This window comes from Asparagus officinalis, chromosome 3 (assembly GCF_001876935.1).
Source record: "Asparagus officinalis chromosome 3, Aspof.V1, whole genome shotgun sequence".
Lineage (NCBI taxonomy): Eukaryota > Viridiplantae > Streptophyta > Magnoliopsida > Asparagales > Asparagaceae > Asparagus > Asparagus officinalis.
Genome location: NC_033796.1, coordinates 39921674 through 39934673, shown reverse-complemented (window position 1 = coordinate 39934673; position 13000 = coordinate 39921674). Strand labels below are relative to the sequence as shown.

The 13000-nt window shown below is 40.7% G+C and overlaps 1 pseudogene; it reads right to left on the bottom strand.

Moving 5' to 3' along the window:
- The window catches only part of LOC109834985, a 29405-nt pseudogene extending 16954 nt beyond the window's left edge, over nt 1-12451 (bottom strand).

Here is a 13000-nt window from a genome sequence, read left to right as displayed (position 1 = left end):
GCTAGCACAACCTCAATTATTTTCTTGGTAAGCCCTCCCAAGTAGTCAAGGGAAATCTTGACAAAATCTGGTACGTCTGCGGGGCTCGAAACAGCAATAGGCGACGGTACAGAAACTTCTGAACACGCGAAGCCAAGTAAAAGACCAGCATGTGATTTCGGTGTAGTAGCTTGGGAAGGAGTGCTAATATCCAGCTGAGATGGACTCGATTGCAAAGTCATCAGTTCCCCCATTTGAGATGACCTTGGCACGTCTACAACTTCCGTAGAGGCTAAAGAAATTATCAATAAAGTCGTCGGTGGGAGGACCGTCGTTGAGGTCTCCAAGCGAGGTGGCTCTGACACTTGAGCCGGTGCTAGCATAAGCTGTTGCGTCGAAGGAGGGGTGACAGTACTTGCCTCATGTATCATAGGATCTGCATGAGAAAATCGTTTAAATACAGATTAAAGACTAGTCGCAAGCCGAAATAAACGACACTTACCAGTGAGAGGTAGAGGAATGTAGGCTGACGCTTTGTCGGAAAAAGATGGTGGTGGAATATCCCAGTCATCGGGATCATCGCTGTCATCACCTAGGTTATCATTGCTCCCTTCATTCCCACGCTGGTCGCCTTCATCATCTGTGGCATCTGCACCTTCGCTGTGATCCATAGGTTCCTCTTCGCCTACAGGGGGAAATTCTGGTGCATCTTCGGCGACAGTAGGCTTTGCTATGATTCTAGTAGTAGGACTAGGCTACGAGTCGCCTACAATTGGTAATAACACAGAAGTGGAAGGAGACTTGTCCGTGGCTAAGCCTTGCTGGGCAGCCTCTAGAGGTTCTGGGACATGGGATATGTCTTCTGCAACATGAGAGGCAGTGGAGGCTGTATCATGAAGCATGTCTTCGGGAACAAACTCTGCGCCCCCTGCAAAAGATTCATCTCCACACTCTTCTTCAGGTAATGAATGAGCAGAAGAATCATGGCCTCCTAAAACAGGACCAACTGTGGGGAGACCAGGCTGAGGCGAGAGTTCCATGGCAGTCGATTCTTCTTCATCTTCGGTACACCATGCTTTCTTAGCATCCGTCATAAGTTTAGAAGCAGGGGGTTCGAGCGTTAACTTCCGACGAGCTCTTTTGTCATATTTGGCTTCTTCGACCAGCCCTAGTGCCCTCTTTCCAGTGGCACTCTTACTCCGAGTCTGAACTCTTGAAGGTTCTACCTCGCGAGTATCCGGCATCCTGACCTCTTCCTGAATTGGCTCTGGTGATTGTTGCCGTTCGTCCTCTGGAATCGACTTCTCATATGATAAATATTCGCTAGCACCACGGGCGCGGAACCTTTTGGCACTCTTCTTTGAAGCATACCATTTGCGGATGGCCTTCAAACAAGAAGTATTCATATTGTAAGCTGAAATCTGAGAAGCGGCCTGGTACCAGGTACAGAAGCTCAGAGAGGTACGTGCATTGGGCATCTTATGTGGTAGCCGAAATTTTGCTCCGGTACAACCAGCCACCGAGTAGTACCAAGCTCGTGCTCCTTCATACACATTACCTGTGTACGCAAGAGTAGGGTTTGGGTTCCCAACATAGAGCTGATCATAGCCAAATTGCCGAGAAAAGCGATAAGGCTGATAAGGTTCAATAAAGCATTTCCTCCCTTGTCGAAAAGGCACCCCTGCTAAGCATGGTGAAAGAATTCGGTCCCGGAGTGTCTTGATGAAGTTCTCCATACGCGCCACCTTCGAAAGCAGGAAACTTGCAAGCAATCTCGTAATTATAATCCCGTCTCAATATTTTACGGAATTTAACTTGATGCCAACTAGCCCACTTAGAGGTTTCTAACTGTTGAACAAGAGGAGCTGAAGTACCACTTGATTCAGGAGTCGTCGTTATCGGAGGGTAATGCAACACAAACCAAGATACCAAATAAATGTATGGCATCGGCACTCGAGGGGTTGGGGTCTGAATGATCCCGTCGGAATCCACTTTCTTGACAGCAACAAATTCGGAAGATAGTTCCCGCAAACCACTTTGTAAGCAGCACACCATGGCTGAAAGAAGATTCAAGGGTCGTCCATAAGCCAATAGAACGGCGGGATACAAGACTTCTACTGTAATAGCATCCACTGGCCTTGTGGGTACCACACAACGCTTCAACCAAAGAGTTAGAAAACCAGCAAACAAAGCCATGTCGGAGATTAGGACTTCTGCCTGATAATGGAAGCTCTCAAATGTGGTGAACGCTGGGAAAACATCCTCTTCTACCTCACAAGTGTAGTGAGAAGTTGCATCATTGATGCGTTCCGTGATCTCCTCAAGAGTACTGGCGGCTAAGCGAGTCACATCGGCTTCTTTGTCCCATAGATTGCGGAAAAGATACTCCGACCACTGTCCTTGTTTCATGCCGCTTGCTCTTTTCCCAGTAATTTGTACACATATCTGGAAATGGCACATCAATTCCCAGTAAGTGTCGTAGATTTCGAGAGCACCATTTTTCAGGATCTCTAATTCCCTGCTTCCGAGAACAAACTCCTCATAAGGCAATTCTCCAAAAGACAGTCCAAAAATTTCAAACATTTCGTGGAGAGCGAAGCCCAGTTCACCAACTGGGGTGAAAAAGGTGCCGGTGTGAGGGTTGTAGAATTCCAGCATAGCGAAAATACCGCTGTAAATGCTCTTTTTGGAATAAACCTGGTTTTAAAGCCATAAAATTATTGAAACCAGCCGGATGAGTGCCCCGATGAGTGATGTGCCCCGTAGCAACACCGCCTTGGTCTTGAACAAGTTCCCAATTCATCGACCGCGGGATAGAAGCGCACTGATAATAAGAGATCGGCCACATCCGCTCCAAATTAGGAAGGAAAAGACGACGGTTGTTGACGACCTTCAGCCATTTGTAATTCCCCTCGGACATCCGCTTGGGGTCCATTTTTACAGAATCCCCGAATAGGAAGGACGGCTTCTTTAAAATCTCACGCTCTGCGGTTTCAAATTTGGCACTCGTAACCAAAGACCTGAGAGTCTCAGGAAAAGCCTGAGTGATGAGTTTCACCCGCTCTTTGTGGGTGTCCTGGAATATTGGATACTCGAAGGCAAAACTGAAGATTGTATTCTTCACCGCACCTCCCGCATGACCGAAGTAATAGTTGAAAGAAAGAGGCTCGCTGGAGTAGCATACTGCAAATAGAAAAGTTAGTCAGAAGAAGTCTCAGACCTGCGTCCAGATCATTTAATGCAGAGCCTTAACCTGCATCTAATTTTGAACGCAAGGTTTAGACCTGCGTTCAGATTCTCGAACGCGGGGTCTTAACCTGCATCTAATTTTGAACGCAAGGTTTAGACCTGCGTTTAGATTCTCGAACGCGGGGTCTCAACCTACCTCCAAGATTTTAAACGCAGGGTCTAAACCTACGTTGAAATTTTATGAACGATGGAGCTGGCCATGCGTTTTCTTGAAATCGATTACCAGCCCAGAATTATCTCTTGAGCTTAAATACAGATCGTCAATCAGGGGTAAGGGACGTGAGATCTATCAAACCAACTTCCAATGGCTCAATCTTACCGTTAGTTGAAGAAACCAGCGACGAAGGCGCGGGGATTTGATCGTCCCCAGAGGTTCTAGCTGAAGAAGCACCCTGAGCTTCGGCGATCTTCGATTTGGACGCCATTTTCTTCTTAGGTCCCATAGCAACTGTGGCGAAGAAGACGAAGATGGGCGAAGTATTTAGGAACGGATCTTTTTCTCCGTTGAAGTGCTGGAGAAGATGAACAGTAGCTCTGTTTAGAAATCGAGTAAAAGGGGGAAAAGTCGAATGACCTTTTGATTTGACCTCAGTGGCCCATTTATAAACAGCTGTAGCTGTCAAATCAGAGCGGGATTTTAGGCAAATCTCACCCGAAACGTGATTCTCGCGTTTTCAAAAAGGGGGGTTTCAACTTCCGAATGCACCTTCACGTTTCAGCAGTCGAATGCATGATCTGGACATGCGTTCTGGTGATCAACCTCAGCCAGTCACACAAATAACCCTTTCAAGGGGGTTAATATTCCAAGTAATGGGGATATGATCAGGAGAGAAGATAAATCCCTCTGAGGACCGTCTTCCTGACTAAGCTGGGGATAAAGTCCTTCTTATACAGGCTTGTGGTTCTCTCCATCTATGACGTCAGACCTGTCTTAAACTCAGAAATGCCCAGCTTCCCTGAAGATGACGATCTTAGTCAAACAAGCTAAAGTCATTACGGATGAACCAAAAGAGAATGAAGAAGTCAACGTTAATGCTTCACTCAATCTATGATGAGGTGCATTTGATCAACAAAATTTTTGGATTCCAAAGTGTTTCGAAAATTCGTCCCAGTCAACCGCGAACTTTCGAAAACTTTGGAGGGGGAGATAGCTGATTCCCCATCAAACACCGATGATGGAAGTAAAAATCTGACGACTTCCAGAAGGCTACAATTTGAAGACTTTCACATATCAAAGAGCTAAAGCAAAGATTACAAAACGACGATCTGCAGCAACGCTCTGACAGAAAGAGATTACAAATCGACGATCTCTTCAAATCAAGACGTGGAAGTCCTCCCTGCGTACCATCGTCAATGCACAACACCAATCCAACCACCTACACAGTTTCAACCGCTGCAAACACGAATGCAGCTTCATATGTGAGATGATTGATCTTGATGGCTGCGACAACAACATGACTAATATTAACAACTATTAGAGATGCTGATGAGCAGTGTAATGATGTTCGACGCACTAAGGAGCACCTGGTTAAACCATGCAAAGAAATCTTAGTGGAGATCGTGACCTGCAGTTGATAGAGCGTTATTAAGATGCCTCAATTGTTACAAATGGCCTGAATAAGACCTTCTCTACTGGTCATTGGTGTCATCCATATATAAAGACAGAGAAGCTCAAACGCAACTCCAATCGCTACCAATCACAGGTCAAACGCAGATCATCATCGCTGCCCAACGCAGCTCATCAAACGTAGCTCATCATCGCTGCCCAACGCAGCTCATCATCGCTGCCCAATGCAGCTCATCATCGCTGCCCAACGCAGCTCATCATCGCGGCCTAACGCAGCTCATCATCGCTGCCCAACGCAGCTCCAACCGACGTCGAACGCAGCTCTATACTGCTGCCACGCACCTTCAAACATCGAAGAACGCAGCTCAATATCGCTGTAGAAACGCACCTCCAGATGCTGCGTTCAAACACAGAATTCAGGCCAGAACGCATGTCAAAGTTCTGACCTGTTCAAACACGATCCAGGCAGTTTGGAAACGCTCTTCACCCACGATTTGAGGAGTGGCTTACGTGGGTTGTTACACCTGATTAATGGGGTAACTAAACCCCCATTTAGGTGCGGATTATGGGGGCAGTTACACCCCTAATCCCCTTATAAATATCAACAAACTCAACAGAGTAGGGATCTCTTTTTGGATTACTTAGATCGAATTTTTGATAATCAGATCGAGGGACGAGATATCATTGGAGATCAGATTTTTCCGGAGAGGATCTTTCGATCAGATTTTCCAGAATCAGAAAAAGAGGATTGAATCCTTACACACTCTGGGGAATCAACAAGCGGAGGAGCTCTAAACCGTCGATACTTGACTTATTAACCGAATTATTTTCGGTTTGAACAACTCTATTACTAGAGTTTATTCTGAATCACGAAACTCATCAAGAGTTATCAACCAGACAAGACTGTTGTTCCAGTGAGCATAGATATTCGGATCGTCAACGAGAAGCAAACTCGACGCAAGCATTCGAGGGAGGCATCTCATCGCTACCAAGAAGAACCCAGAATTAAACAAAGGAGAGAATCTAGATCATTCTCTTCTCTTTTGTAATCAGGAATTCAAATTGTAATCGAGAGTTGAGAGAGTTGTAATCATTCTTTTTCTAAGCAGTTAGAGAGAATAAAATCAAATACAGTTCTTTCATTCATTTTTCTTGTTACAAATTTTCCACCAAACACTTATGCATGATTATGAGCTATTTAAAATACTTCCTAATGAATCCATTGATGCTATGTTTTCCCGTTTTACTAATATCATCAATGAATTACATGGTCTTGATAAGCAATTATCCATTCAAGAGATGAACTACAAGATACTTCGCTCCCTTACTCCGGCATGGGAGCCCAAAGCTACGGCCATTGAGGAAGCTCATGACCTCACTACCTTAGCTCTTGATAGCCTCATCGGAAAGCTCAAAGTGCATGAGAAGAAGCTCAAGGGGAAGGAGAAGGAGGAAGTGCCATCACGTGAAGTTGAGGAGCCGTCACCAAAGTTGAAGACCATAGCTCTCAAAGGAGCTAGTGACAACTCATCTTCGTCGTCGGATAGTGAAGTCGATTTTTCTAGAGAAGTGGCTCATCTCTTTAGAAGAATCTCTAGACTCATAAAAATGAACAAGAAATTTAACCCTCGATCTAACAACAAGTTTTCCTCTCGTGTAGGTAAATGTTTTTAGTGCAATAAACCGGGTCGCATCACTAAGGATTGCCCTAAGCTCAAGGAAAAGTACATGAAGTACAAGAAGAAGAAGGCTATGTATGCCGGATGGGAAGAATCCGAACCAAGTGATTCGGATAGTGATGAAGAAGGAGCCAAACTTGCTCTTCATGACCCAAATGTTTGTTTCATGGCAAATGAACATGAGGTAATATCCGAGGCCGAAAGTGAATCTTTCTATATGCAATGTGACATAGCTATGGCTTTAGAAGAATTGAACTTTGAATTTAAAAGAATGTCTAAAGAATATTCTTCTTTTAAAAGATTGCATGCCTCTTGTGATATTAAGCTAGAACAATTAACAACCTCTTTTGCTCTAAAAGTTGAATTGCTAGGAGATCTCGATTTCGAGAATAAGCAATTAAGATCAAAGATTGAAAGATTAGAAATTGAGAGTTGTAGAACTAGACTCACTCATGCTTATGCTAACTATAATCACCATGATAGAAATAGGTTTCATGGTTCTAACATCCGTACATACAAAAGAAATTTTGTATGCACCTATTGTATGAGACATGGACACATTTCTACTCATTGTAGAATTAAAGACAATGAAGATTTTTATGGTTTGATATGGGTACCCAAAGGTACCAAGACTACTAACCACCAAGGACCCAAGACATGGGTACCTAAAGCTACTACACCTTCATCTTCATCTTTTGTAGGGAACGTCACGGCAACGACGTAAGGAGATGTGGTACCTTGATAGTGGTTGCTCACATCATATGACGAACAACAAAGAGTTATTTGCAACCCTATCAAGGATTGAAGGAGGCAATGTCTCCTTCGGTGGTGGTGAGAAAGGTAAAATCATTGGTATCGGGTCTATTGGTAAGAAACCCTCACCCACAATTGAAGATGTTTATTTAGTAAGTGGTTTGAATCATAATCTTCTTAGCATTAGCCAATTAAGTGATAAAGGTTTTGATATTTCATTTAAACCGGATAAATGCATCATTAGTATGAATGGAAAAATTGTTTTTATTGCTAATCGCAAATCTAATGTATACATTTTTGAGATGAATGAATTAGTGAATCAAGATGTGAAATGTCTTGCGGCAATTGATGAAAATCCTTGGATTTGGCACAAGAGACTTGGACATGCAAATATGGAGCTAATCTCAAAATTGTCTAAGAAGAATCTTGTGAAAGGGCTACCTAACTTGCACTTCATAAAAGATACAATTTGTGAGGATTGTGCCAAAGGTAAACAAACAAAGTCTTCTTTCAAATCCATCCATGAGGTATCGACTTCTAAACCCTTGCAATTACTTCATCTTGATTTATTTGGTCCTATGCGTGTTACCTCTCTTGGAGGCAAACACTATGTTTTTGTGATTATTGATGATTTTTCTCGTTTTACATGGACAATATTTCTTGCTAAGAAAAATGATTGTTTTGAAGAATTTGCTAATCATGTTAAAAGAATTGAAAATGAAAAAGATTTGAAAGTTGTTAAAATAAGAAGTGATCATGGTGGTGAATTTCAAAATGAATTTTTCTATGATTTTTGTGCTCATCATGGTATAACTCATATGTTTTCCGCTCCTAGAACACCACAACAAAATGGTGTTGTTGAACGGAAAAATCGCACCATACAAGAGATGGCACGCACTATGCTAAACTCATTTGATTTACCAAAATATTTTTGGGCGGAAGCCGTCAATACGGCTTTCCATGTTTTTAATCGTGTTTTGATTAGACCAAAGCTTAAGAAAACTCCATATGAACTTTTTTATGGAAAAACTCCTTTTATTGGTTATTTTCGTATCTTTGGTTGTAAATGTTTTATTTTAAATACAAAAGATCACCATGATAAATTTGACTCCAAAATTGATGTTGGTATTTTCTTGGGCTATGCACCTCGAAGTAAGGCTTATAGGGTCTTCAATAAACGAAGTCTCGTTGTTGAAGAATCTATAAACGTTATTTTTGATGAAACTAATGTTGGTTCTCAAGTTTTTCTACCTAGGAAAGATGATGATGATGATGTTGAGGGAGGATTGGACTTATTGCAAATCAATGATACTCCTTCTATAGAAGCTCAAAAGGACGTGGATAGCTCAAATGACAATGAACAAATTGAACTTCCTAAAGCTTGGAAATTCACATCAAACCATCCAAAGGAACAAATTATTGGAAGCCCTTCACAAGGAGTTATTACTCGGTCAAGTAATGTTGCATTCCTATCTCAACTAGAACCTAAAAAGATTAATGATGCTTTAAATGATGAATTTTGGGTTTTGGCTATGCATGAAGAATTAAACAATTTTCAAAGAAATGAAGTTTGGAAGTTAGTTCCTAGACCTAACAATGCTAGTGTTATTGGTACTAAATGGGTTTTTAGAAACAAACTTGATGAACATGGCATTGTTACTAGGAATAAAGCTCGTTTGGTTGCCCAAGGATACAATCAAGAGGAGGGCATAGACTATGATGAAACTTTTTGTACCGGTTGCAAGGTTGGAATCTATTAGGATATTTTTGGCTTTTGCTAGCTTTAAAAATTTCAAACTATTTCAAATGGATGTTAAAAGTGCTTTCTTAAATGGTTTTATAGAAGAGGAAGTGTATGTTGAGCAACCCCCCGGTTTTATAGATCATGCTTTTCCTAATCATGTTTACCGGGTACAAAAAGCTTTATATGGGTTGAAACAAGCTCCTAGAGCTTGGTATGCTCGCCTCTCTAGTTTTCTTGTTGAAAATGGTTTTTCAAAAGGAACAATTGATAACACTCTTTTTGTGCGAAAAAGGAAAAATGATTTCATTTTAGTTCAAATATATGTGGATGACATCATTTTTGGTGTTACTAATGAATCATTGTGCAAGGAATTTTTTAAAGTTATGCAGGACCACTTTGAGATGAGTATGATGGGAGAGCTTACATTCTTTCTCGGGCTACAAGTCAAGCAAACTAAGGATGAGATCTTCATTTCACAAAGCAAGTATGCAAAGGAATTGGTTAAGAAATTCAATTTGAAGAATTCTAAGCATGCGTCTACTCCCATGAGTACTAGTGTTAAGCTTGATGCGGATGAGAGTGGTGAAGACGTGGACCAAAAATTATACCGAGGTATGATAGGTAGTCTTCTTTATCTTACCGCTAGTAGACCCGATATTATGTTTAGTGTGTGTGCATGTGCACGTTTTCAAACATCTCCTAAAGCATCTCATTTAATTGTGGTTAAAAGGATCATTAAATATGTTAATGGTACTTTTAATCTTGGTTTATTTTATCCAAGAAGCACCTCTTTTGATTTATATGGTTTTTGTGATGCCGACTTTGCCGGATGTAAGGTAGATCGCAAGAGTACTAGTGGAACATGCCAATTCTTAGGAAATTCACTTGTTTCTTGGGCTTCCAAGAAACAAAATTGTGTTGCATTGTCCACTACGGAAGCGGAATACATTGCCGCCGGCTTATGTTGTGCTCAAGTCTTATGGATGAAACAAAGCTTAGTTGACTATAATTTGAGTTTTCAAAATATTAAAAAAATTTGTGATAACACAAGTGCTATAAATATTTCCAAAAATTCGGTTTTGCATTCTAGAATCAAGCATATTGATGTGCGCCATCATTTCTTACGCGATCATGTAGAGAGACAAGATGTATCCCTAGTATTTGTTGACACAAAATCTCAATTAGCGGATATATTTACTAAGCCTCTTGGAGAGGATGATTTTTGTCGCATAAGAAATGGTTTGGGCTTATGCACTATGTGAAAGTTCTACATTGTTTGCTTGTTTAGTTGCATTTTATATTTCTCTTTACCCCATTTTTTATGGTGACAAAGGGGGAGAGAAATCTCCTCATTTGTTGCATATACTTAGGGGGAGCTCATAGATAGGGGGAGCACCTATCTATAAGTTATTTTATTTTTGCTCTTATAATGGTTGGTTGTCATCATCAAAAAGGAGGAGTTTGTTAGCCCTTATGTTTTGATGATGTTTTACAACCACCATTAACGGTACTAATGGCTTATTGAGTACAAATATAGTAAATTCATTTATCAAGCTTGTTAGTGCCATTTATGGAGGATTGGATGGAATATACGCTACAACGATGATATCCAAAGGAGGAGGAGGCATAGTGATGAAGCAATGTTATTTCAAGAACAACAAATTCATATAAAAGCTTCATCCAAAATCAAGCTATATCAAGACTCAAAGATCGTATTCTATGTGAGGATATTAGCTAGTTTTTATTCTCTCTCTAGTATTAGGATGTAGGCAAAGAGTTATTGAATTCACTTGAAGCTATTGGGACTCACACACACATTTTCATACTTAAGCTTTTAAGCGTTTTTCACAAAATACTATTTTTCACAAGTATAAGGACCTATCTGCAAAATTCCTTTTCTAAACAGTTTGTTTTTAGTATTAAAAACATTTTATAAAGTTTCATAATTTTCAGAGGTCATATAAATATTTTCTAAATATTTTTGTTTGAGTCAAAACACTTTTCTGGAGCATATCAGAATGCAGTCGACCGCACCGGTCGACCGCACTTAAGGTCATTCGTCACTGGGCTCCAGAGAGGTCGTCGGTCGACCGGTGCGGTCGATCGAAATCTCGATTTTTATATCGGTCGACCGCATCGGTCGACCGATGATGGCTCTGCTTGTTTTCTAAGTTTTCAAAGCTGTTCGCGGTCGACCGGATTTTCGGTCGGTTGACCGAATTCATCTTTTCGGTCGACCGAACGTTCTGGCGGTCGACCGATGGTTTATTCGGTCAACCGTGACTTTTTCTCAAACGGTCGTTTGTCTTGTTTACTGTGCTTTTACTTAACTGTGTTTGGCACAATCTGCTACAATAGTCTGAATAGGAGATTATTTTCTTAATTGGGAAGATTGAGTTGTGATTTTAAAATGATTAATCCTTTCTATATAAACCAAGACTTCTTCTTCTTCCTGTTGCCCTAACTTCTGCTGAAAAACCAGAGAGACGCTGTCTTCTGAGAAAAATTTTCAAACTCTGTTTTTTGTGGTTTTTCACTGTGTTTCTTGTGTGAGTTCACTTCCCAGCTTCAGTACTCTTTCTCTTTACCACAGGGACTTGTAAAGAGAGAGTCTTGCATCATTTCTACTGCTGTGTGAGTGTGATCTTGTGTAGATCAACTGTGAGGGTGTGGGATCTGTTAAGATCAACTGTGTAGTGAGAGATTGAGAGGGAATCGCTGTGTAGACGAAGCTCCGGCTTCCAAACCAGGTGTGTAGTGGATTTCTCCTCGAGAGTGGGGAGCGGGGACGTAGGTCAGTGGACCGAACCTCGTTAACACATCGCGCGTCAAAGGATAACAATTCCTAACCCTATCTCTTTTACTTTAATCGCATTAGAATATTTGTGGTTTGCTTGTGTTTATTTTTTATTGCATATTAGAGCCTCTTGACCCTAATCACCCTCCTCTAGGGTCTAACATGAGCATGTTTTTCCTCCAACTTTATTCCACGATTTAAATCCTTTAACTGTAAATGCATCAGAACCTTTGTGACCCCTTGGTGTGTGAAAAAGAAAACAAGGCAAGCAAAATAAAGCATCTTTTATCAGGAGAATACTCCAACCAGTCAGGAAACAAGGCAAACCAATCAAACACAAATCGACGGGGATTAGGATCATCATTTAATGGATACTCTTCCATTTTGAACTTGTAAGGTCCCATAGCTAAATATGCCCTCCTTACTTCATCTTTTACATCTCCATGATAGCTCGAAATATGAGGACGTAAGCCTGGATCACGCTCTAAATTGTTTATGTCAATATCACCACGCTGTTTCTTTTTAGGCCGATTTAGTTGACTAGAATCAACAACTGGGCGTTTTACAACTACTGGAGGAGACACCAACTCCTCAGTCTCCTCTGATGGAGATACAATGTCTTGAGAAGCTTCTGTTCCTTTTTTCTTAAAAAATGAAAAAAGTGTTGTCACTGTTTTTCCCATCTCCTCTATTTAAGTTTAGACAACTAGATAAAATTAGATACTTTGATTAAAAATTATATAAAACACTCAAGCTCAAAAGACAAGCAGGATGAGCCGAACTGTAATTTAATTCAATACAAGTATTAAGTTTACAACTGCTGAATTGCATGATTCTTCTCCCTATTTCTCCAAATAATTCAATTACAATTTGATTATGCCATTACCAATTCTTAAGAAATAAATTACTAGCTAAGCAAATCAGCCAAACAGGAGAAATTACAAAATCAAGTTAATCAATACAAATGGAAAAGAATAGAAATTCACAAGCCTTACAGAAAAATAGAGTAGCCTTTTGCCCCAAAAGTTAGAATCAGCTTCGATTTTGTTTGGAGATTGAAAATTCTGATTCCAATTTGAGAATCGGAGCAGACGTTGCGGACTTGCGGAGTAATTTGGGAAGAGAAAAGAAACAAATGGACTTCTTCTATTTTGCCGCCTCTGTTTCGACTTTGATATGTTTTGCCTCCTTGTTTTTTGTTTTTTCTTAACAAAGCCAACATAGATAAGTTC